Below are 22686 nucleotides of genomic sequence, written 5' to 3'. Positions count from 1 at the left end.
AATCAATGCTGAGTGGGATGCAGTGTAGTGAGTAGGGGAGTAGCATGTTAAAGGAACATTCATCCTCTGTACTTTCACTGAAGCAAAGGATTACTGCCCAAGATACTCTGGAAAGGGTGTTTACTTATTGTTTGCGTACTTTTGAAGCATTGTCGTAGTGTTTGCCCAAATTTATGCTGTGACCATTCTCAAGAAAAGTTTTCTTTTGTTATATGCAGACTCAGTGCTTGCAAGTGTGGAAGTATTGCCTCTTAGAGGCATCCAATAAGGCAAACGTGGTCCTGCAAAAACATACCATTATTTGTGGCAGCTTTCTGCAAACATACATTTAACAGCTTCTGTAATAATTGATTACAGTAAACTGATTATAATATAAGAGGTAAAATATTATGGTCAAAGTTATGCAGAGCCCCTTTGTAGGGCCAAACAGGATTGAAATCCTTTTCTGTGTGCTGTATCTTGAAGGGGAGGGAATTCCCCTGGCAGGTGGTAGAGGCCATTACTGAGGAGAAACACACAAACACACATTGTGCTTTTCCATGGACATCTGACTTCCCCATTTTGTTATTTTCTTAATCTAAAATATAGGTCTATCACACTGAACGTATACGGCGTGTAGAAAAACACAGTGACATTTTTTCCTTTCTTGCTAGTTTAACAAATTTTGCTTCAGGTTCTGGAAGTTCTTGCAATTCCATCACAACCAGAACTCAACTCCCAACCAAAGCCTACCTCTCCTGCTCTGACTTTCATGAAGAGCAAATGAGCCATTCATTTGCATTGCATAAGCAAAGGCAAACAAATGACCTTCAGAAATATCATGCCCAAGCCAGGCTTCATATTTTTCTCAAAACAGAGATTTCACACAAACCAGTCTAATCCTGTAATCAATCAGGGAAATCAGCCTGGGCTCTTGCCTGTCAGCAGAGCAAAACAGAACCATTCTAATAAACTTCATGACAAATATTTACTCAACATCTGGAAACAGATCAAAATGCAGTGCTTTCTCCACATTAAAAAAGATATTGACCTACTAAATTCCATATACTCTACTGTAGATGTCTGAGTAATTTTTTCTCACTATTGCAAGGAAAGCTGCACTCTTTCATGGTGCCTTTCTTCTTTAAACAGATAACAAAGAGAAAGAAGTTTTTACAGTGCTTCCTTATAGTCCACAGATCAAGAATCAAGTTGGAATGATTTCAAGAAACTTTGGCATGCGCTCTCTCTCTCTTATAGTTTCCAACGCATGCGATTTTATTGAGAGTCTTGTGGTATTTAATAAAAACAACGAGAGTCCTGTAGCACCTTAGATGCATCTGACGAAGTGGGTTGCAGCCCACGAAAGCTTATGCCCGCAGAAATTTGTTAGTCTTTAAGGTGCTACAGGACTCTCCTTGTTTTTGCTACATACCGACTAACATGGCTACCCCTCTGGAACTTTTCACCATGGAAAGCACTGAATTTAGCCATATGAAGTGGTATTTAATGTTTTTTATAAAGCCCCAGCCCCTGGAGTCATGTCAAAACATCAGAATCTTATTATTAATCATGATCATTATGATAGTGCCTAAAAACTAACCAAGAATGGGGCCCCATTGTGGTAGGCATTGTACAGACACAGAGTAGTAGACAGTTCCTGCCCTGAAAACCTTATAGCACTAATAAACCATACAAACACAGCATAGGAGAAAGGGTAGAACACCCAAGCTAAGTGAACAATGTGAAGACAACAAACATCGCCTTCATTTCACATTTTTGGGCGGGGGTGGGAAAGGAGGTTAACTAAGAAGCAATGAGCTAAATGAAAAGAAAAGTGATGGTAAAGGAACAGGGCAGGGGAGAAGAGGATAAGACGGGCAGACGTGTAGTGAAAGCTAAGGTGACGAGATAGGAAGGTAGAGGGATCGTGCTGGAGCAATTTGGACTGAAATTTTTCCATGCCAGTTGTCTGACTCAGGCTGAAGGTTTTTCAGAAATGTCAAACAAAACAGTTCAGCCATGTCTGAGAATGTGGCTAGGGAAAAATATATTTTGTCCATGTTAAAAAATTCTGGCAACCTTTTCTTTGAAAAGCTCCAGCTCTCCCATGCATTGGAATAGAGACTTGACATTTGGTAAAGGTGGACTTTGTGTCAATGACATGCTTTTTGACCTCTCCATCTGGAAGACACATGTCAGAAATAAGAACCCATTTTCTTTCTCTCTGGCCTGTGTCCTACCTCCATATCCCAGCAATAGAAGACTGAGGTGTTAGTCGAGGTGAGCTCTCTTCCCAGGCACATTTGGTACAGTTCTCTTGTCCTTTAATTTCCCAACGGTGATAAGAGAATTTTATTACTTCAAACCTTAACTTCATTTCAATCAAAATACCCCAAACTGTCATATACATGCAATGCAATTGAAGCCTGGATCATTCAGACTTTTCTTCTTGTTCACCAATAGATGGCAGAAGACAGCTCCTTCCCCAATGGAACTTCTGTCCATTTGGAATTCGCAAACAGCTGTGGGATACTCTTCTACCTGTTCACCACCAGGTGTCAATAATGAGCTCCTGACTCTCTATGGCTTCAGGGCACAGGCTTACACTCAAATTCTAGTGATGAGTGCCACAGAAAAGCCCATGACGAAATTAATAACTCTGTCTTCAGAGAAGGATTTGACTAGTGTGCAGTAACTGAGGCATAGGACCACACATTGATCAATAACAAGAAAACAAAATATTTGACTAGCTGCTTATTAAGCAGCTGTGCACTGAAAGAGGCAGGGGTTCTATAGAAAAAATAGTAGGTGATCATGTAATTAACGATTATATCATAATGCATACACCCAAGGGGGCGCAGGCAATCTGAATTCTGCCATTTCATAATTTTTGATTGCTTGGCTTTACAACCTTAATAATGTTCTTTTAATATAGTTTTTGTGTGTAATTATATGTGTGTGTGTGTGTGTGTGTGTATTCAATATTCTATTGTTTAATATGGAGCTGTTTTGCATATCAAACGTTCAACAAGTAGGAGGAAGTGAAATATATATGGGCCAGATTCTGATCTCTCTTACACTACTGTAACCTTGGAGTAATGCCACTGAAATTATTCCAGACTGAACTGGCATAAATGAGATCAGAATTTGGCCCATATTAAATATTTTAATGCATATATATTAATTCCTATTAGGTAAGGAAAAAAATAGAAAATGGAAAGCACCCTTAACTCTTCATTGACACTTAAATTGCGGATTTGTTCCCTGTGATTTGGATTAGTCATTGTACTGATAACAAAGGGTGTCCTCCATTCTTATGAACTGTTTTTTTTTTTGCAGAACCTACAAACCGTGCTTATTTGAGAATCTGATACAATAATTGGGCATTGTTATTTTTGAACTGCAGGTGAAATCTGCAGTTTCTCAGAAAAATAATTTAAAAGTATGAAATATTACGATGAGTTGGCTGAATCAAACTCATTTTTATAAAAAAGGATTCTGGTTTCCTACTGTTGGTAGCCAATAACTTAATAATCTGTCAGATATTCAGAAGGACACAAATATAAATATCAATATAAATATGCAGTATGTTCATAAAGTTTAATGGAAATATATTTTGTCCCACAAAAGCCTTGTATGGATCTCAACATGATCATGTGTCTAGTAACACGGGAGAGAATTACAACCAATTAGTCCCATTACGTTTTAGTGTTGTCCCATTCCTCATCTTCCTTCTCATATATAAACTTCATGTTTTATTTATCTCAGCTATTGCCCTTTGTTTTGTTAATGCATCTTGGTTTTCCTGAAGATTATTTATGACAATAAATAAGAGCATACTCATGACAAAAGAAAATCCATTTGCTAATAGCAATGGTATCTATGAGATTTCCCTATAAATCATACACATGTTACTGAGTTAGTTGGGGTAAAAAGGAGGGAAACATTTATTTGAGCTCCCTACAATCTCTAATACTGTATAAAACAGAATATTTGGACCAAGCATAAGACTCTCTGGGGAATGCTGGTTACCAGGTTTCAAGCTTGCCTCTCATCTGGTCAATTTAAAGTCATCTCTGCTTGCGGACAGAATGCCTCAGGCTGTTTTTTATCAGCTCTCAGAAGTTAAGCAGGGACTCAGGGGTAGTCAGCGATTGGAGGGAAACCTCCAAGCAAAACTGTTCTCCAGCAACTGGGATTCAATAACTGCTGCCCCAGCAAGGTACTAAGAGGGTTGTCTTTGAAATGATATGTAAAACTGATGTCCTGCTTACTTATGGTAATTAGAGACCCAACAGAACTTTTTGTAAGACTAAGGGCATACACTTTTCTGTCCTGACTAAACTCAAATGTGGTTAATTACACATTTCCTATGTGGAGTTCTCCTGCACTTCAATGTGTCTATGAACTGTGAAGCAGGTGTCACATTCCCCCAGAGGCAGCTATATGCTCCTCTCTGACTCAGTGGGGGAAAGCATTCATTCAGACTGGCAACAAAGACCCCAAACCCCTGAAAAGGGGAAAAGGGAGAGAGTGGAGTGGCATGGGCAAGGAGATGATGGAGCCGTGCCCCTACTGCACACATGAAGAAGTAAAAGATGTACCTGAGGGGGAGGGGAAGGGGTCTCTCTCCTTTCATTAGCTGGACAGAGGGAATAAATGAACTGATTGGCCCTTGCACTTCCCCATCTTTCCCTTGGAGTTTTGATGGGCCATTTTGCCACAATTTATAACTGTCCTGCCCTCCCTTCCTGTAGTTGAGTTGCATTCCCAGGATGCTGTGGGTCTATAATTGGGATTAGGAAGGTATTTTTCTCACTGGGTCAAATTGATTGAGCTATGGTGGGATTTTAACCTACCTGGCAGCTTTGGACAGGTAAGTTAAAGTCAATAAGAATGGGAAATCTAACAGTAGGAGAATACAGGAATTTTTTAGCTCATTGCAATTTTCAACCAGTACCCAGTGTAGATAAAAGCTAGAAGAACCAGTTCACAGAGGTAAATGAGAACTAGGATTTTGCTGGTGGATCTAAGGAGAAGGGGAGACCTGAAGTCCTCATGGGTTGAAGTCCCCCTTGACATCCTTTTCCTCCCTCGCCGGGTGGAGTGAAGGGGGTGGCAAGAAGATTCAGGAGTCAGCTGAATCCTAGGAGCAGGTGGAAGAGGATATACTCTGACTTCCTGGTTACGTGGTGGGATCCCTGTAATCCTGTCCTGGACCCCTTAAACGTCTGTCATGTGGGAGGGCATGGGCATATATCGCCCCTCCTCTTTAAATTAATAAAGTTATGGCCTGTTGCTTAAATCCTGAAATGTCTGTCTTTCATTTACTTGTGTGTCCTGGTTAAACCACGTGGGAGATGCAGCAGTCTGGCCCCCATTCAGCAAACTATTAGGCAAATGCGTAAGTGTTTTCCTTTATAAATATAAAATGATTGTTTCAGCCTGCCCCAGCACTGTTTCTTTTTTAAAAAAAAAAAAGGGTGAGAAATGACTAATATGTACATTACATTTTGCTGTTTCTCTGTCAGTGATGCACTTAATCTTCATCATTGCTTTACGCTTAGAACTCCAATTCTTTAGCATTGGAATTAGCAGAGCTTTATGAGCTGGCAGAATCCATGATATATAATTGTCGACTCCTTTACAGAGGGGCATCAGGGAATTTTTCCTGGTATAGTTGCAATTTGAATGTGCCAAGTGCAGTAATGATGTGCAGTTGAATCCTGAGTGCATCTGGTTGTGGATTTTCTGACCCAACAGGTTGTCCCTGGAAAATGCTGATTCATCAAAACCAAAACGTTTCATGAAAACATATTGGTTTGGATCCCAGGGCTTCCAGGCTAACTACCGCAGAGCCAGGATCCTGGAAGACCCTCCTCTACAGGTCAGCTGTGTGCTTAAAGCTTCTAGACTCCGTGTTCCCCATCAATCCACTACAGTTGATGGGGAGCTGGGAACCTAAAAGCCCTAGGAACCATGGCTACGCAGGAAGCGTTGGAGCCTGAGCTCCTGGACCCAACCAATTTAATTTCAAAATTTTTAATTGATTTTTTTTATTTTCCCTTCAGTGGGAAATTTTTAAAATATTCTTCATTTCATTCTAAAATGGAATTACATTTCCCAAGGAACAGAAATTCTAGCTTTTGACCAGCTCCAGGCCTGAATATCATGCAAGCACGGAAAGGACAAAATGAAATCAAGAGCTAATTAGTTTTTTAAAACTATCCAGGTGCAATGCTACTATCTCATCTGGCATGTCTTAGGGTAATGACCTGTTTTGTTCTTCTCTATTAAAAACTGTAAAACCTTGAGTCATCAGGGGATGGTACATGGGTGACCATGTGGATATGAGCAGAGTTGAAAGAGTCACAGCTGCAAAGGAGAAATATCAATTCTGTGCTATGATCCTAGACAGTCTCTAGACTAAGGTACTCTTGTCATTTACACATGGGCCAGATCTGAGTACTTATACAGGCAATCAAGCACTGTTTGGGCTAAATCCTGAGGATCTGCCCTTTAACTTTAGCGCTGGTCTGTGACACTCTGTGTTTCAACCCAAACCATAGGGGTTTTGTCACTGCCTGCCCGGTAACACATAGACTCATAGACGCTAAGGTCAGAAGGGACCAATATGATCATCTAGTCTGACCTCCTGCACAATGCAGGCCACAGAACGTCACCCACTCACTCCTGTAATAAACCTCTAACCTACGACTGAATTAATAAATCATGGTTTAAAGACATTATGGTACAGAGAATCCACCAGCAAGTGAGCTGTATCCCATGCTACAGAGGAAGGTGAAAAATCCCCAGAGCCTTTGCGAATCTGCCCTGAGGGAAAATTTCTTCCCGACCCAAATATGGCAATCAGTTAAACCCTGAGCATGTAGGCAAGACTTACTAGCCAGTCACCCAAGAATGAATTCTCTGTAATAACTCAGAACCCACCCCATGTAATATCCCTTCACAGGCCATATCTATCACCAGTAGTCAAAGAGCAGTCAGTTGCCAAACTAGGCTGTCCCATCATACCATCCCCTCCATAAATTTATCAAGCTCAGTTTTGAAGCCAGCTAGGTTTTTTTGCCCCCACTGTTCCCCTTGGAAGGTTATTCCAGAATTTCACTCCTCTGATGGTTAGAAGCCTGTGTCTAATTTCAAGTCTAAACTTCCTGATGGCCAGTTTATATCCATTAGTTCTTGTGTCCACATTGGTGCTGAACTTAAATAATTCCTCTCCCTCCCTGGCATTTATCCCTCTTATATTTTTATAGAGAGCAACCATATCTCATCTCACCCTTCTTTTGGTTAACAAGCCAAGCTCTTTGAGTCTCCTCTTATAAGGCAATTTCCCCATTCTGCGGATAATCCTAGTAGCCCTTCTTTGCACCTGTTCCAGTTTGAATTCATCTTTCTTAAACATGGGGGACCAGAACTGCACACAGTATTCCAGATGAGGTCTCACCAGCGCCTTGTATAACGGTACTAACACCTCCCTATCTCTACTGGAAATACCTCGTCTGATGCATCCAATGACCGCATTAGCTTTTTTCACGGCCACATCACATTGGTGGCTCATAGTCATCTTGTGGTCAACCACTATGTCCAGGTTCTTCTCTTCCTCTGTCACTTCCAACTGATGCGTCCCCAGCTTATAGCAGTACTTCTTGTTATTAGTCCCTAAATGCATGACCTTGTACTTTCCACTATTAAATTTCATCCTATTTCTATTACTCCAATTTACAAGGTTATCCAGATCTTCCTGTATGATATCCCGATCCTTCTCTATATTGGCAGTACCGCCCAACTTTGTGTCATCCACAAATTTTATTAGCACATTCCCACTTTTTGTGCCAAGGTCAGTAATAAAAAGGTGAAATAAGATTGGTCCCAAGACCGATCCCTGAGGTACTCCATTAGTAACTTCCCTCCAGCCTGACAGTTCACCTTTCAGTATGACCCGTTCTAGTCTCCCCTTTAACCAGTTCCTTATCCATATTAATCCCCATCTTTTCCAATTTAACCAATAATTAACCAATAATTTATCATGTGGAACCATATCAAATGCCTTACTGAAATCTAGGTAAATTAGATCCAATGCATTCTCTTTGTCTAAAAAGTCTGTTATCTTCTCAAAAAAGGAGATCAGGCTGGTCTGGCACGATCTACCTTTTGTAAAGCCATGTTGTATTTTATCCCAATTACCATTAACCTTGATGTCCTTAACTATTTTCTCTTTCAGAATTTTTTCCAAGACCTTGCCTACTGGTGAGGTCAAACTAGCAGGTCTGTTGTTACCTGGATCATGTTTTTTTCCCTTTCTTAAAAATAGGAACTATGTCAGCAATTCTACAGTCATACGGTACAGTCCCTGAGTTTACAGATTCATTAAAAATCCTTGCTAATGGGCTTGCAATTTCCTTTAATATTCTTGGATAGAGAATCCGGTCCTTCCGATTTAGTCCCATTAAGCTGTTCGAGTTTGGGTTCTAACCCAGATGTGGTAATTTCTACCTCCATATCCTCATTTCCATTAGCCACCCTACCACTATCCCCAAGCTCATCATTAGCCTCATTAAAAACGGAGATAAAGTATTTGTTTAGATATTTGGCCATGCATAGATTATCCCTAACCTCCACTACATATTCAGTGCTTAGTGGTTCCACTTCTTCTTTCTTTGTTTTCTTTCAATTTATATGGCTATAGAACCTTTTGCTATTGGTTTTAATTCCCTTTGCAAGGTCCAACTCTACTTGGCTTTTGGCCTTTCTCACTTTATCTATACATGTTCTGACCTCCAAGTGGTAGCTTTCCTTGCTGATCCCTCCCATCTTCCAGTCCTTGTAGGCTTTCTGCTTTCTCTTAATTACCTGTCTGAGATGCTTACCATCCTGCTTGGTCTACAACTCTTTCCCATCAGTTTTTCCCCCTTCCTTGGGATGCAGGCTTCAGATAGTTCCTGCAACTTTGACTTGAAGAAATTCCAAGCCTCCTCCACCTTTAGATCCATGAGTAACCCAGCGTGCCTTTGTATTGTGCAGCTATTCAGAGCCCTGACAGCAACAGCATGTTCACAGCATAATCGCTGTACTCTGGCTTTCACGAGCCTGGTTACTCCTTTCAGGGTAACACCAACGCCACCCCACTGCTGAGTTCTCCCCAAAAATATCTTGCTCTGCAGTGCTCAGCTTCTCTTACTGTAGCACCCTGGGCTCAGCTTACTGTGTCCACCTTGGAGCTGATGCCATGTTAATTTTTGCACTCTCCTTTCCCGGTCAAGATAGCCTCTTAACTATCTCCCCAGCTTGCTGGTTTGATGGCTTTGTTTATCTTTTTTGCAAATGTACTTTCATTGTCTCTCTCTTTGCTCAGTTTATATTGGCAACACATTCAAGAATGGCTGGACCATATTCCTCTGTGTAGGCAGAACACATTTTGCCAAACACATTTTAAGGACAAATTTCCAGCACACATTTATAATTTTTCATGTCACTTATACACACACCACACAATAATAATAATGACCAGCCTGTTACCAACTCGCATATGATACCTTAGGTGACGTCTTTTAGATGATGACAACAGTGAATTTGGGTACACTCAGCTGATCAGGCCAGCTGAGATTCACTGATAGATACTAGGGAGCCCCTTGCTCTCTGACTATGGGGTGTTATGAGGGTTACATGATCAATCTGTTCGCTATGAACAATTTATATGAAGAATTTAGCCCTTTCATCAATTTGTAAACAGAACATTTTAAAGAATTTGGTCTTTATTTTCAACAATTTGATGAACACATTTCAGCTATGGATGGTTTGTGACATGATCAGAGTGAGTCAATTATTCCATAGTTGGAATTTGCCATTTAAGGAAATTGTGAAGAGTTGCAGTTGGGATTGGTTTTGTTACTGGCTGGAAGACCTACCTTTTATAAAAATCTTTCCCTTCCACCTGAAATAAGGCCTTGAAAGGTAACTCAACATCTCCTGTGACTTGCTGTATAGGAAAATTACATAATAGCATTTGTTCAGTCATGAATTAATAGAATTTATTGTGAAGAGCTGAGCATCAGACACTTCCTAATCTTCTGGTGTTCAAAGGACATCACGTATGTTGAGTATATTTTACGTAATGCAGCTGCTTTCAAATCAATGTGCATCATCATCTTGACTGTTATTTTGAAAATCATCTTCAAAATGGTACAAAACTGAATATACATTTATGTATTTTTGTACATGCAAATGCAGGTTTTATTGACTTGTAGACCTGTTTTCAAACATTTATGCATATTTTTGGCCTGGTCCTTCTGGTCTCACACAAGCAAGTTTCCAGATGACCTAAGTAGAAGAGTTGCCTAAGTAATGCATAAAGGGTAAGGCATTTGCTTGCAAAAATTAGGATCCTATTTTTGAAAATTTGTTCCTAAAGATTTTGAGATACTGGGAAGTGTTCTGAGGTCAACTGTGGAAGACTGGTAACCATTTGGTTCAGGACCAGGACGGAAATGACAACAAATAAAAGAGAGAGTTCACTCTACTGAAAACCCTAAATTAAAAAATATTAGAAAAGAGAGCCAGAACTTCGACAAATTTCTCTCTTGTGAAGGAGCTGTATTGTTGAAATGATCAGTTTTACAGACCAGAATTACTTTTCACATCACTGACAAATTGGGAGCAGAGACTCTCAAGATCAATGCAGCAGTCTTTGTATATGTGGGCAACAATTTGCAGTTGGTCTATAAAATGGACTGTAGTGTAGATTTGTTCTCACTTATAAACATAGTCATAACAATAAGGAGCATATAACATGACTGGGAGAGAGGCACGGGAAATGAGATTTTGAACATCGTTCACTGAATTTATGATACCAATATCCAAACCAATTTACAAATCAGACTAATCTTTGTTAGAGGACTAACTAACTTAATTCAATATGAGGCCCCTCCCCCGTATCTATCACTGGTTGGGTATAGGTACAAACTCTCAAGACTCAATCAGATTCTTGAATTCTACAGTTTATTAATGGGGAACACAACTGGGGTCAGAGTAATGGTCACTTGATAATTAATGATATAGGGGTAAACTCAGGGTCCTTTCCCAGCATAAAACCTTATAACCGGGCTTGGGGTCTTTATATACTTTATATACTCAGGATCTTGCTTTGCCCTCAGAGGGTGTTGTTACCGACTCCAGCGATGACTCCAGGGGATCAGAAACCCAGGCAAAGATGGTCCTTGATGTCGTTCAGATCCAAGTAAGTGTGTTCATCTTAAGTGTGGGACCGTCCCTTGTCCCTCTTCTCTTCCCTGGAGACCAACTCCCTGCTCCTAACTGCCTCCTAGGATGGACAGTTATGTGTGCTGGTAAGACTGTTTCCAGGGTGGACAGCCACAAGCATTGTCTGCTCCATCCTTATATAGCATCCCTGTTGCCAGGCACATTACAGTCCCCTCCCTCCTGGAGGTTTCCCACCATTTCTCCCCTAGAGCTGGAAACTTGGACAAGAATGGGCCTCCAACATGGCAGAAGTCTTGTACTGACAATAAACAAAATGGCTAAGTACCAACTTATCATGCAAATGTGTCTGATAGCCAACATCTTAAAAGGTTGCAAGTGAAGTGAGTCTGAGATACACTCCACACAGCAGAATAGAGAAACTCCAGCACCAATGCAAAGATGCCTTTTCAGGAAATTGATCCAGCAACTGACAGACTGGAAGAATACAAAGGACCTGTGCAAGGACTATCTTGATATTTCAAATCCCATGATGCTGTGCAGACTTCCCTGCATCTATCAGCACTTGAGATCATTTTGGATGCTAAAAAGGATAAAATAGCACCTGAGAATGATTGCTCACCTGGTTTATGGACAATTTGAATTTAGTAGGCTTCTTCTTGTGCATTACTTCCTATGTATTTCTAGACTTATCTTCAGATGGTGGATGACAAAGCTTGGCAGTAATCAATCAGTGAAAAGATGAAGCCATCTCCCTGATTTCAAAATATGCATCTTCCTGAATCTGGGTCTGGACAATCTCTCAGATATTGCGGCCACCACCAGGAGTTATCTAGTATGTACCTACACCTTTCAAAGCAAATGATAAAAGAGTGCTTTCTGGAAAAAGAGAGAATTTGTGTATATGTACTACATCTGAGACGAATGATTGCATTATTACATTCCTGATACCAACAGAAACAAAAGATGGCATGAAATTAGTCTCTACTGCCAACCATCTGAAGAGAATGAGAAAAATTAAAAATCTGTTCTTACATTTACAAGATAAAATGGTTGTGAGAATCTCTAACAATTATATGATCACTAGGAATAATATATATCATTCCATGCCAGTTTTATAGAAATCTGAAAAACGGCTATTATTTTCAAAAGACTTATTAAACAGCAGCTATTATTTTAATCACAAAATAATGGATCATGCAACTTTTAAATACAATCTTCCAATTAGCATCTTCCTACACCAATCGTTTCTATTATTAAGAACACATTGGTATGAATAGTCTGTAATATATATAAAACACCCAAAAAAACCAAACTTCTCTTTTAAAAAAATAAAGATAACTAATGAGGTTATTGCTGCATAATGCAATTTATTACCATTAAAATCTGTTTTGAATAAAGCCTAGGCACTAAATAGCCAGGAATATTCTGATCTTCCAATTGTAAAGGTCAAAAGTGCAATAAATCGTTTAGGTCAGATCCCATTTTGAATAAAAAAAAACACTAGCTGTAGTTCTAATATGGCTCTTGGTAAATGTGTGGTAAAGTGCATTTAGTATATGGACAAATGATGTTTTCAGATGTAAAATGATGGTGTCATAATGCAAAAAGGAGAACGAAAAGGACTGCTCTGATCACATTTCAGATTAAATGGAGATTATTCAAATGAATAGGGAAATAAGGTCCCTTACATTTGATCGCTCATGTGTGGTTAATTAAATTACATTCTGATTTTGCAAATTGGATGCTTTCATATGATTTTTGCAGGACACTGATAGATGGCTTTGCTCTTGTGTCAGCTAATGCTTCTAGCTCTTTTAAAAATAATGCCTATCATTATAATGCACAAATATGACAGTCCTTTTTCCTAGCCTATTTCCTTGAAACCAGAGATTAAAGTATGCATCATCTCTGTGCAAACAAGATGAAAATGGCCAGTATTCAGCCAGTCCCAAATTGTATTTAATTGCTTTCTCATGGCTAATGGCTTTTAAGTAAAGGCAGTACATGGTATTTGTGGTATTGTCTTCCATTTCATTGGCATCAGCAGTATGGTTACATGTACATTCTTAGATTTAAACTTTCTTCCAATATCCTGTATAAAGAAACCAAAAGTGAAATTGAAATAATTTATGATGCCGAATCTAGCGAAGAAGAATCAGGAATAGCAAGGATCTTTAATAGATTAATGACATGGAAAGCACGTTCTATTGGCTCTTCTTTAAAAGCAGAAGGCTTTTCTTCAGACTGACAACAGTGTAAACAGTTACCATTTGATTCTGTTGTGAGTTACCAGGGCATATTCACTTGATGTAACAATAAAACATGAAAAATATATTGTTTTATATTACTAAGGTGGCTAGGTGGGAATTTTGCTGAAGCCTCAGTTAACTTTATTCAGTGAGGAAAAATTCAGTCCTTACTGAATTAGCTCACTTAAAAATAAACACATCAAGTAAAAAGAGGGTCGTCTTGTTGTTTGTGCCAGCTTGTATTTTTTTATTCCTTTTATAGCTCAAAGCAGAGTTTTATAGGTCTTGCAGAAGGTTAAAAGGATGTTGTTCTTGATGGGATGAATCTGTTCTTCTTTTCCGCTATGGTACTTAACTCTTTGGCCTTTTAAATTATTTTTCAGATCAGTCCTTTGATAAATTGCTTTTTAGGACTCTGCCTCTTTCTGAAAATTGCTAAACAGGAGGGGTTAGTACAATAGGTTTTAATCATTTGGAAATCAAAATTAGAAGATAATTTGTGCATACAATGGTGTTAAAAACAATTTTAAAATATATGTATTTTAACATCTACCAAATGATTCCTATAAAGAATTAAAGTGTTTGGTCACTAGAAAGGGATGATTAATGTTATGGCAACTATCCTGCATGGTCAGAAAGGAGTCATGGTTCCTGACTCTGCCACAGACTTCTTCTGTGATAAATTGGGAAATTAATCTCCCTGTGCCTGTGCAATGGAGATGATGATACTGCTTCCTGTCTCCCATCTTTTGCCTGTTGTGTTAATTTAGGCCCTAATCTTACAGTGAGAACTTTACGGGCAGATCTCACTGAGGTCTCACAGATTGTCAGCACTTTGGGTCTGGAACTGTCTCTTACTAGGTGTATGGCACAGTGGGTTTGCTATCTTGGTTTGGACCTCTAAGTACTGCTGTAACTGAAATAATTAATAATAATATATTTGTTACTAGGTCAGAGCAGGCTATGTGAACTAGATGATACTGCTAAATTACGAAGATGATGGTGGGAAATTATCTTTATTTTCTTTCTTATATCAAGTGTATGTAGAAATAGAGAAAGAGAACCAGCCTACTTATATAACTCAAGGACTGTGTTAAGATCATGCTTGGTAAACAAATGTAGAACCAGAAATCAGTGAACCAAAATTGATGTGTTGGAAACTAGGCCTACTTGGGTGGACAAAATAATGAGGGAATGGATATTCCATCCACCACTTCCTTTGTGAGTCCTTGAAGAAAAGAAAAAGACTTTGGGGAGAAAAATTGGCTACGGAAGCAAGCTTGGTTACCAACCCTACCGTCTCCTGGGATCCTGGGCTTTTGTCACTCTGATCCTGAGAGATGTACTGTCCAGACCAGGCAGAGAGAGGGACCCAGATGACATCGCCACCTCTAATGGCTCCAGCTGAATCCCAAACACCACCTGGGATAAAATGGGATTGGGCTTGAACAACAACAGCAGTAACTAGAGCTCCATCCCATCTCAACTAACTTCTTCTCTTGTCCCAGAAGGGACAGCTATTACCATCTTTGATACCATCTAAAATACTGTCAAAAAGGTGGGGGGGAATGTTGTTAAAATTAAAGTTTTATTTAATACTTTATATTTCAAATGCTTTAACTGTTTTTCCTTCTTTTCCCTATCTTTAATAAAAGGTTAAAATGATTTTAATGGTATATTTGTCATGGTACTAAACAGGCTGGGGTCTCTGTATGCCAAACCTCAACCTTCATTTAACACTGTTTAATGCTGGACCTCTTTATTCCATCTAACTTAATACAACAGCCCTGGTAGCTGTGGACTGAAATTGACTTGATTCTTGTCAGTTGCACTGCTGCCCACCATTGAATAGCAGTTGTGAAAATGGCCAGACTTTGCCTGTGATCCATCAGAAGTTTGTCAGAATGAAAACATTCCTCCAAAACATTTAAATTCTGACAAATCAGCAAATTGATGAAAAATATTTTGAAGGGATTTTTCAGTCCAACTTTAGTCAATACAAGAAGACATCTTCATGATGTAGTGGTGCCAGCCTCTGCCTTTATTGATAGAGCACAGGAAAAGGATAGAAAGAATATGAAGGATGTTTTTAATTTAATATATAAGCCAATGTTACACATTTTTGAGTAATAAAGCCTATATATATATAGGAAGTCCTTGGGCTAGATTCTGCATCTGCTACCCCTCACAACCCAGCTGAATTGTCCAAGTGCCTTATTCCTCAAAAATATATCACTAGTCCCCATATTAAATCAAAAGGATATGTTAATCTTTTTTCCTTTTCTTTCTCATGCTTTGAGGATCATATTATAATATCAAGTTGTTGTCTTTCCATATTACTGTACTGAATCTTTTTTGATCTCCGGCACTCCAAGTTCAAGTCACATGTGGGAGTTCAAACTCAGAGAAATCTTATGACATTATTCTATATTATGCACGACAAAGGAAAAATCCAATCTGTGATGCATAAAACAGTTGCCTTTAGGCAGTGAGAGAGCAAATACCATGCTTGTCTATGCAGCTATTGCCAGTCACTTGCCAATGGAAACATTGTTATTTCTCTCTCCCAGCAGCTTTGTCTTCAATAGAAGATAAAGAAAGACTTGAGACATAAAGGAAAAATGATGACAGATGGAGCAACCAATTTCAAAAAAGCAAAAATGAACTTGATTTCTGTCTGTAAGTCTTATTCATGTTTTCATTTCATAGAAGTGAAAGGAAATGAAGGGGGTTTTAACTTTTAATGAGCTGACACTAAGCAACCAGGTTTAAGAATGATAAAGGGGATTAAAAGTTCACTGATCACATCTTGGACAATCAAAGCTGGAAAGGAGAAAAAAGTAATTAAATCTGTATAGATTTAAAATTAATGTGGTAAATAAGTAATAAAATATAAAGAATTTGAAGTCTCTGAAAGGGAGACATCAAGTATTATCATTTGGTTGCTTGTTTCCATCACTCTGAGGAAAATTTCAAATCAATGTAAAATTTGCTGGTTAGAAATTCTAGAGGTAACCTACTAAAAGTGGTTTGGATTCCATTGTTTGTTTGATTTAAAATGACCTGCCAAGAATTTTAGAACTGTGTGCTCAGAATATGAGCTGGCTCATCAGAAGGATTGGTGGTGGTGGGACATGAAATCTTTCACGTTGATGGGTTCAGTTTGCCAAATATGTTGTCTAAATTTAGGCATCAAAATTTGTATTTTTGCACTTAAATACCTGTTTTAGCAACCCAAGTGCTGAGTTAGGAGAATACTGCAAGAGTTACCCTTTGTAGAGCTTCTCCCAGATAGTTTTCACAGGGCTGTGTGGTTTGCTTCCCATAGAATAGCAAATAGGACCTGTGATGCTGTCTGGATTAGTGGGACCATTTATGATATTATTTAACAGCAGTATTCCAAGATTTACAATAATTCATATGAGGTAGACCATGTCAGGTACCGTTTGAAAGATTATAGTTTGCTAAGTTTGAAGATATTGTTTATGTGTAGGCGTTGTATTTGTATTGGAAATTATGGATATGCTTAATGTATCTGTATTTCAACTTGTGCTGGGTTTCTGGGTGACACCCCAGACAGGATGGCAGAAGCACTAGCTGCTTAATGGCCCATTAAGGAAACTCACAGGTCCAATGAGCCCAGGAAGAGAAGCCAGGGCTACAACTGATGAGTCACGAGAACATGTAAGAACATGCTCTATGGACAGGGGACTCTTTCTGACTCTGAGACTTTTCCATGCCGTTTGCTAAGGGCTTGTGTTTGAAACAAGCCACATGGCAATCCACTATAACAGGCAGCTGCACCACATCCATATTGTCTTTAGTCTACAGTCTTCAATCCTGCTTCCTACCTCTGGATCAACTCATCTGTAACTGAAGCTGTGAAACAAAGGCCTGAGACCCATCCAGATGCTGGATATACAACACCAAAGGGACTATACAAGCCTGCAAACTCCACAATTCTAATGAAAACTTGATATATATGGACTTTCAAATCACTTGTAGGTATCTGATTCTTTTAATCATATAACACCTCTCATATTGTTTCTTTCTTTGTTGTTATAATAAACCTTTAATTTTAGTTACTAAAGGATTGGCTGGCAGCATGGTATTTTGGGTAAGATCCAAACTTATACTGATCTGGCAATGTGGCTGACTCTTTGCGGTCAGGAGAACTTTTTGGTAAAGAGCATGGAATTTTAAATAACTTATCTCTTTACTGGACCTGGTGGTTGATTGGGAGCCGGAGACTGAAATGCAATAAAGGAGGCTGTGTATATTTTGTTTTAGCTTCTTCTTAACCAGTGTGGAGAATCAGAAGCATTGTTTGTGGCTGATTGAGAAGCCTAATTTCAGTGTTACCAACCAGGGCTGGAAGAATCTGCTTTCCTTTTGTATGGATCGGACGCAAGACCCACCTCCAAATCTGGTGGATTTCTGCAAGATGTCAAGTGTGTTTCTGTATTAGCTCTGGCTCCCACAACCTCCCTCCCTTATTCACTTCATGATAGCTTCACTGGAGCCATTCTACCAGGGTCTCACTTGACTGCTGCAGTGGGTAGGAGGAAATCTGCCTAGACTATATTATCTCTTCTACCTGAATTCTGCAGGGCCAGAGGGAGCTGATATGTGTCTCCCCCAGCTCACCCAATCTCCACTCCAATCTCCCCCTCTCCCCCTTCTCCCCGCCCACATACAACATGCACTTTGGACCCATGAAGCAAATTCTGTAAGGTTTCTGCTAGAAATGGTCCCACTGAAGTTTCTGCCAGACAAGGGATTCTCCTTGCATGAATCTAAGGGAGCTGATCTGGGGCATTGAGTATCCCTGTCCCAGCTCTAAATGGGGTAAACAGTATCTTTATTTTAGTTTGAAAATTAAATCAGAAAAAATAGTCGCAAGAACATGTAACAGGTTGCTTTCCCCATCATAGCAAAAAAACCCACTCAAATGTCATTCAACACTATCAAGTGGTGTTGAGAAATAAATTGCTAATGGAAGTGTGTACTGCAAAGTCATCAATTTCCTTTCTCATTCTTTGAAATCTCAACTCTGGATACACTATACATAGTCCAACTCTATCACATGCATTTCTGAGAACCACAGTTGTTAAATTTTTTAGTTTGATTGAACAGGGTCATAAACCCTTAGAACAAATCAATGCAAATAAACCTCCGTTTCCAGAAAATGATGACTTGCAAACATCACTAGTGGAGCATCATCGTATTCTCTGCATTGCTTCAAATGTCAATGCTTACCCAGATTATTCAAATGCACTTTACTGTAAAAATGAAAAATGCCAGTCACATGAGGAATGGGTAATTTATGTGGACTTATTTTACTCAAAAGTCGATAAGCCGATCTTAATTTTAAAAAAATACCTTATTGGCAAAACATTACATTTCTTGTCCTGTTTATTTTTGCAAACAAAATAATAGAGCCTGATTTTTTATAGGTGTTGAGCATCTACAGCAGCCATTAATTCAGTTGCAGTTGTAAGAGCTCAGCATCTCTGATAATTAAGCCCTAATGGGCCAGAATCTATCTTGAATTACATCTGTCCAAGTTCGTCAAATTTTTAACCTATGTAACTGAGGGTAGCATTTCTTTCAGCATGACAAATGTTTACAACCTTTGCACACACAACATGATATTTCAAAGCACCAGAATATTTGTTCACTGCATGCAAAACAAAACAGCAACAAATGCAGGGCCCAATTCTGCAAGGTTCTGAATGTTCTCAACTCCTATTGATTTTAGTAGAATCATAACCCCCATAATGCATAACCTCCCAGACAAGATGGTTAGCACCTTGCAGGGTCAGACCCAAAATATCAAATGGAACATACAAAATAGTTATGTTCAAACCTAAGAATTTGTGTCTTTTTCCCTGTTGTAGCTGTGTTTGAAAAAACAAACAAACAAACAAATCCTAGATTTAGTACCCAAAATATCAAATGGAACATACAAAATTCTCTGTAAAATTTATTCTGATTAGAATACAAAGCATGAGTTTACATCGGAATTTCCAGGGTTCTGCTACATGTGGTCAGTAGGCCATGAAAAGGCTGTCGAGAGGGACTATACACATCCTGCAAGTTACAGAGTACTGCTCTGTGATGGTTCTCAGAAATCAAGCAAGAAGAGTTGGGGAAACACGAGGGGAGGTTGCATAATCTGCTGACTATGGAGATCCAGTGGCTAAAACTCCAGACAGGGTGTGTTTAACAGAACCTTTATGACTAGTAAAGGGGTTCAACGGCAGCCATGGATTGACTGCGAGCTACTGTGCACTCTAGCCTCAGGAATTATGATCTCCTCAAACCCCAGGGAGTGTGTCCATATAAAGTCCATTGGTTCAGGCTTTGTCTTAAGAGCAGAATTAGAGATAAATCAAGGCTCTTATTTAAAAACATCATAATTCCATTTTTTCTATCACATACATAATTTAGTATTTGTACATCATTTGGCTTCCAGTGAAATACAAAGGGTATGTCTGCACTGCAATTAAAAACCTGCAGCTAGCCCATGCAAGCTGTCTTGGGCTCGCGGGGCTCAGCCTAAGGGACTGTTAAATTGTAGATGTTTGGGTTCAGGCTGGAGCCTGAGTTCTGGGACTCTACAAGGTGGGAGGGTGCCAGAGTTTGAGCTGCAGACTGAGCCTGGACTGCTACACCACAATTAAACAGCACTTTAGTCAGAGCTCTGAGAGTTTGAGTCAGCTGGCACAGGCCAGCATGGTGTCTAATTGCAATACAGACCTACCCTTAGTGAAATACTCTTGAAGAGACTTTAGAAGTCTACCTGTTCCCATTAGGGAAAGTAAAAATCAAACACAAATTTATATAGATTATACAAAAATGTTCCAGCCTGATATTTTTCAGTGCTGGATGTGGGCAAATTGGAAAGAGTCCAGTGGAGGGCAACAAAAATGATTAGGGGGCTGGAGCACATGACTTATGAGGAGAGGCTGAGGGAACTAGGCTTGTTTAGTCTGCAGAAGAGAAGAGTGAGGAGGGATTTGATAGCAGCCTTTAATTACTAAAAGGGAGTTCCAGGGAGGATGAAGCTAGGCTGTTTTTAGTGGTGGTAGATGGCAGAACTAGGAGCAATGGTCTCAAGTTGCAGTGGGGGAAGTCCAGATTGAATATTAGGAAAAGCTTTTTCATTAGGAGGGTGGTGAAGTACTGGAATGGGTTACCTAGAGAGGTGTGGAATCTCCATCCTTAGAGGTTTTTACGGTGCGGCTTGACAAAGCCCTGGCTGGGATGATATAGCTGAGGTTAGTCCTGCCTTGAGCAGGGGGTTAGACTAAATGACCTCCTGAGGTCCCTTCCAACCCTAATCTTCTATGATTCTACTAACCTTGTTTTATTTTCAGTTTTGTTCTAGAACAGATTCTGATTCTTACTCTCTGGTTTTTAGGTGCAATCAACAAGCTGAGTTGGCTTCTAGTACATCACTCGGATCTTGGTAGATTTGAATTCCTAAGCACTTTGAGCTCATTGATGTTCAGATCAGACAGCTGCATCTATTTCTGGACAGTACAGAAAATTTTGGGGAGCATTTATTTTGGGGTTGAGCACATAGAGTAATATGCCATCCACATATAGCAAAACAAGGTTAGGGATCATTATTCCACAGTCCAGAGATTCTCTATAGAATATAACAGCCAGTATAATGAATGAAGATTAATGCAAATAAAATTGGAGGTAGGATAGTGCATTATCATGAACTATACATACTCCTGTCACATAAACATTAGGAGAGTCCATCATATTTGTTTGCTAGTGTGGATTGCATTTTATCCTCAAACAAGCATTTAGCATGATTGCTTAGTAGCACCCAGGAGGCGCCTTCTGTCCCTTGATAATATCAAATTCAAATCTCCAATACTCATAGGAGTTGTATTTTGCTAAGTTATTCAGCTTCCTATCAAGAATGGATAATGAAATAGGTTCCTGGGGCTATACTGATGTTACAAAGAATACTGATTAATGAGCAGCCTACTAAAAAATAGGCCCTTCTTGAGAAGATGTCAAGCACTGAGCAATAGTACCAGAACTTCCCTGCTGTGTCCTCCACACCTCATTGAGCCCAAATTGCTCAATTATTTCTTGCAGCTTTTTGGAGGCGTGGGAGGAGTTTTTATGTTTAGCAGTGGATCTTTCAAGCTGTTTGTCTGTCAAACAACTAGACTCCTTCTCCCATCCTGGAAAGCATTTTTCCCAGGTTGGGGTAAAAAGTCTTGAATACTTCTTTAAATACTTCTTTTGCATTTGGGTCATAGCTGTTGACAGTATATATTAGTGGGCTTTCTATCAGCACTGTTGATTCTGGACACTTTATGATCATTGTGGATACCAGTGAGACATGGTACACCCGATTTGCAGATCAATAAAGTTTAATGTACAAGGTTTTCTATAGATATACTAATTAGATACAAAGCCTAAAATTAACTACAATATATCATATTCACTAAGCCTGGAGAGCTAAGCAGTTACTCAGAAGGCTGCACACAGGAACGGCTTTCTTCAGGGGCCCCGCCGGGGAGTCAGTGGATCCTCTGGTCCAACCGGCAGCACCGCCCGCGGAGTCAGATGTTGATGGAACGCGCCCCTTTGTCTAAGTGGTGACTTCTTATACCCTTCCATAACACCCAATTATCTCTTTCTCTCATTATCATATATACTAATTACCTACATTGGGTTTCCACCCTTAACTACATTCCATTCTCACCATAATAATTGGGGTCGTCAAAACAACATCTGGTGATAGGAGGGGTGGAGTAAAAGTATGCCCCTTAGCAATAAAACAGTGTACCCCCAGACGTTCAAGGCAAACTTCTTGTTCCCATCACCATTATCAATGTGCAGCAGCAAGCATACAGTATCTGTATTTTGTCTTGTTATGTGCCATGCTATGCAGAAACTGAGACATCTATAAGGTTATTCGGTCTCTGCCAACTGGAAGATGTCATGCTACAGGGGTCAGAATAGCCAAGCAAGCAACTGAAGCTATGCTAGGCCTGTAGGGCAGTGGTCAAGCAACTCAGATTGTACTGGGCCTCCAACACGCACCACTTAATGACTCTGTGTGTGTGTGTCAGAGATTACCTTCTGAGTTTGAAATATTGCAATGAACCCCCAGCACTACATCCCAATGCAGAGAGAGAGAAAAGAACAACTCTGATTTGAAAGTCTTGTAACAGGA

The 22686-nt window shown here is 39.5% G+C and overlaps 1 long non-coding RNA gene across 1 annotated transcript in view; it reads right to left on the bottom strand.

The window, feature by feature from the left end:
• Positions 1-22686, bottom strand: part of LOC137156801 (uncharacterized) — a 136013-nt gene that overhangs the window by 57265 nt on the left and 56062 nt on the right. The window lies entirely within an intron of this gene.

Source organism: Emydura macquarii, unplaced genomic scaffold (assembly GCF_026122565.2).
Source record: "Emydura macquarii macquarii isolate MOO-44397 ecotype Brisbane River unplaced genomic scaffold, CSIRO-AGI_Emac_v2 contig_1477, whole genome shotgun sequence".
Lineage (NCBI taxonomy): Eukaryota > Metazoa > Chordata > Testudines > Chelidae > Emydura > Emydura macquarii.
This window is presented reverse-complemented; position numbering and strand designations above follow the sequence as displayed.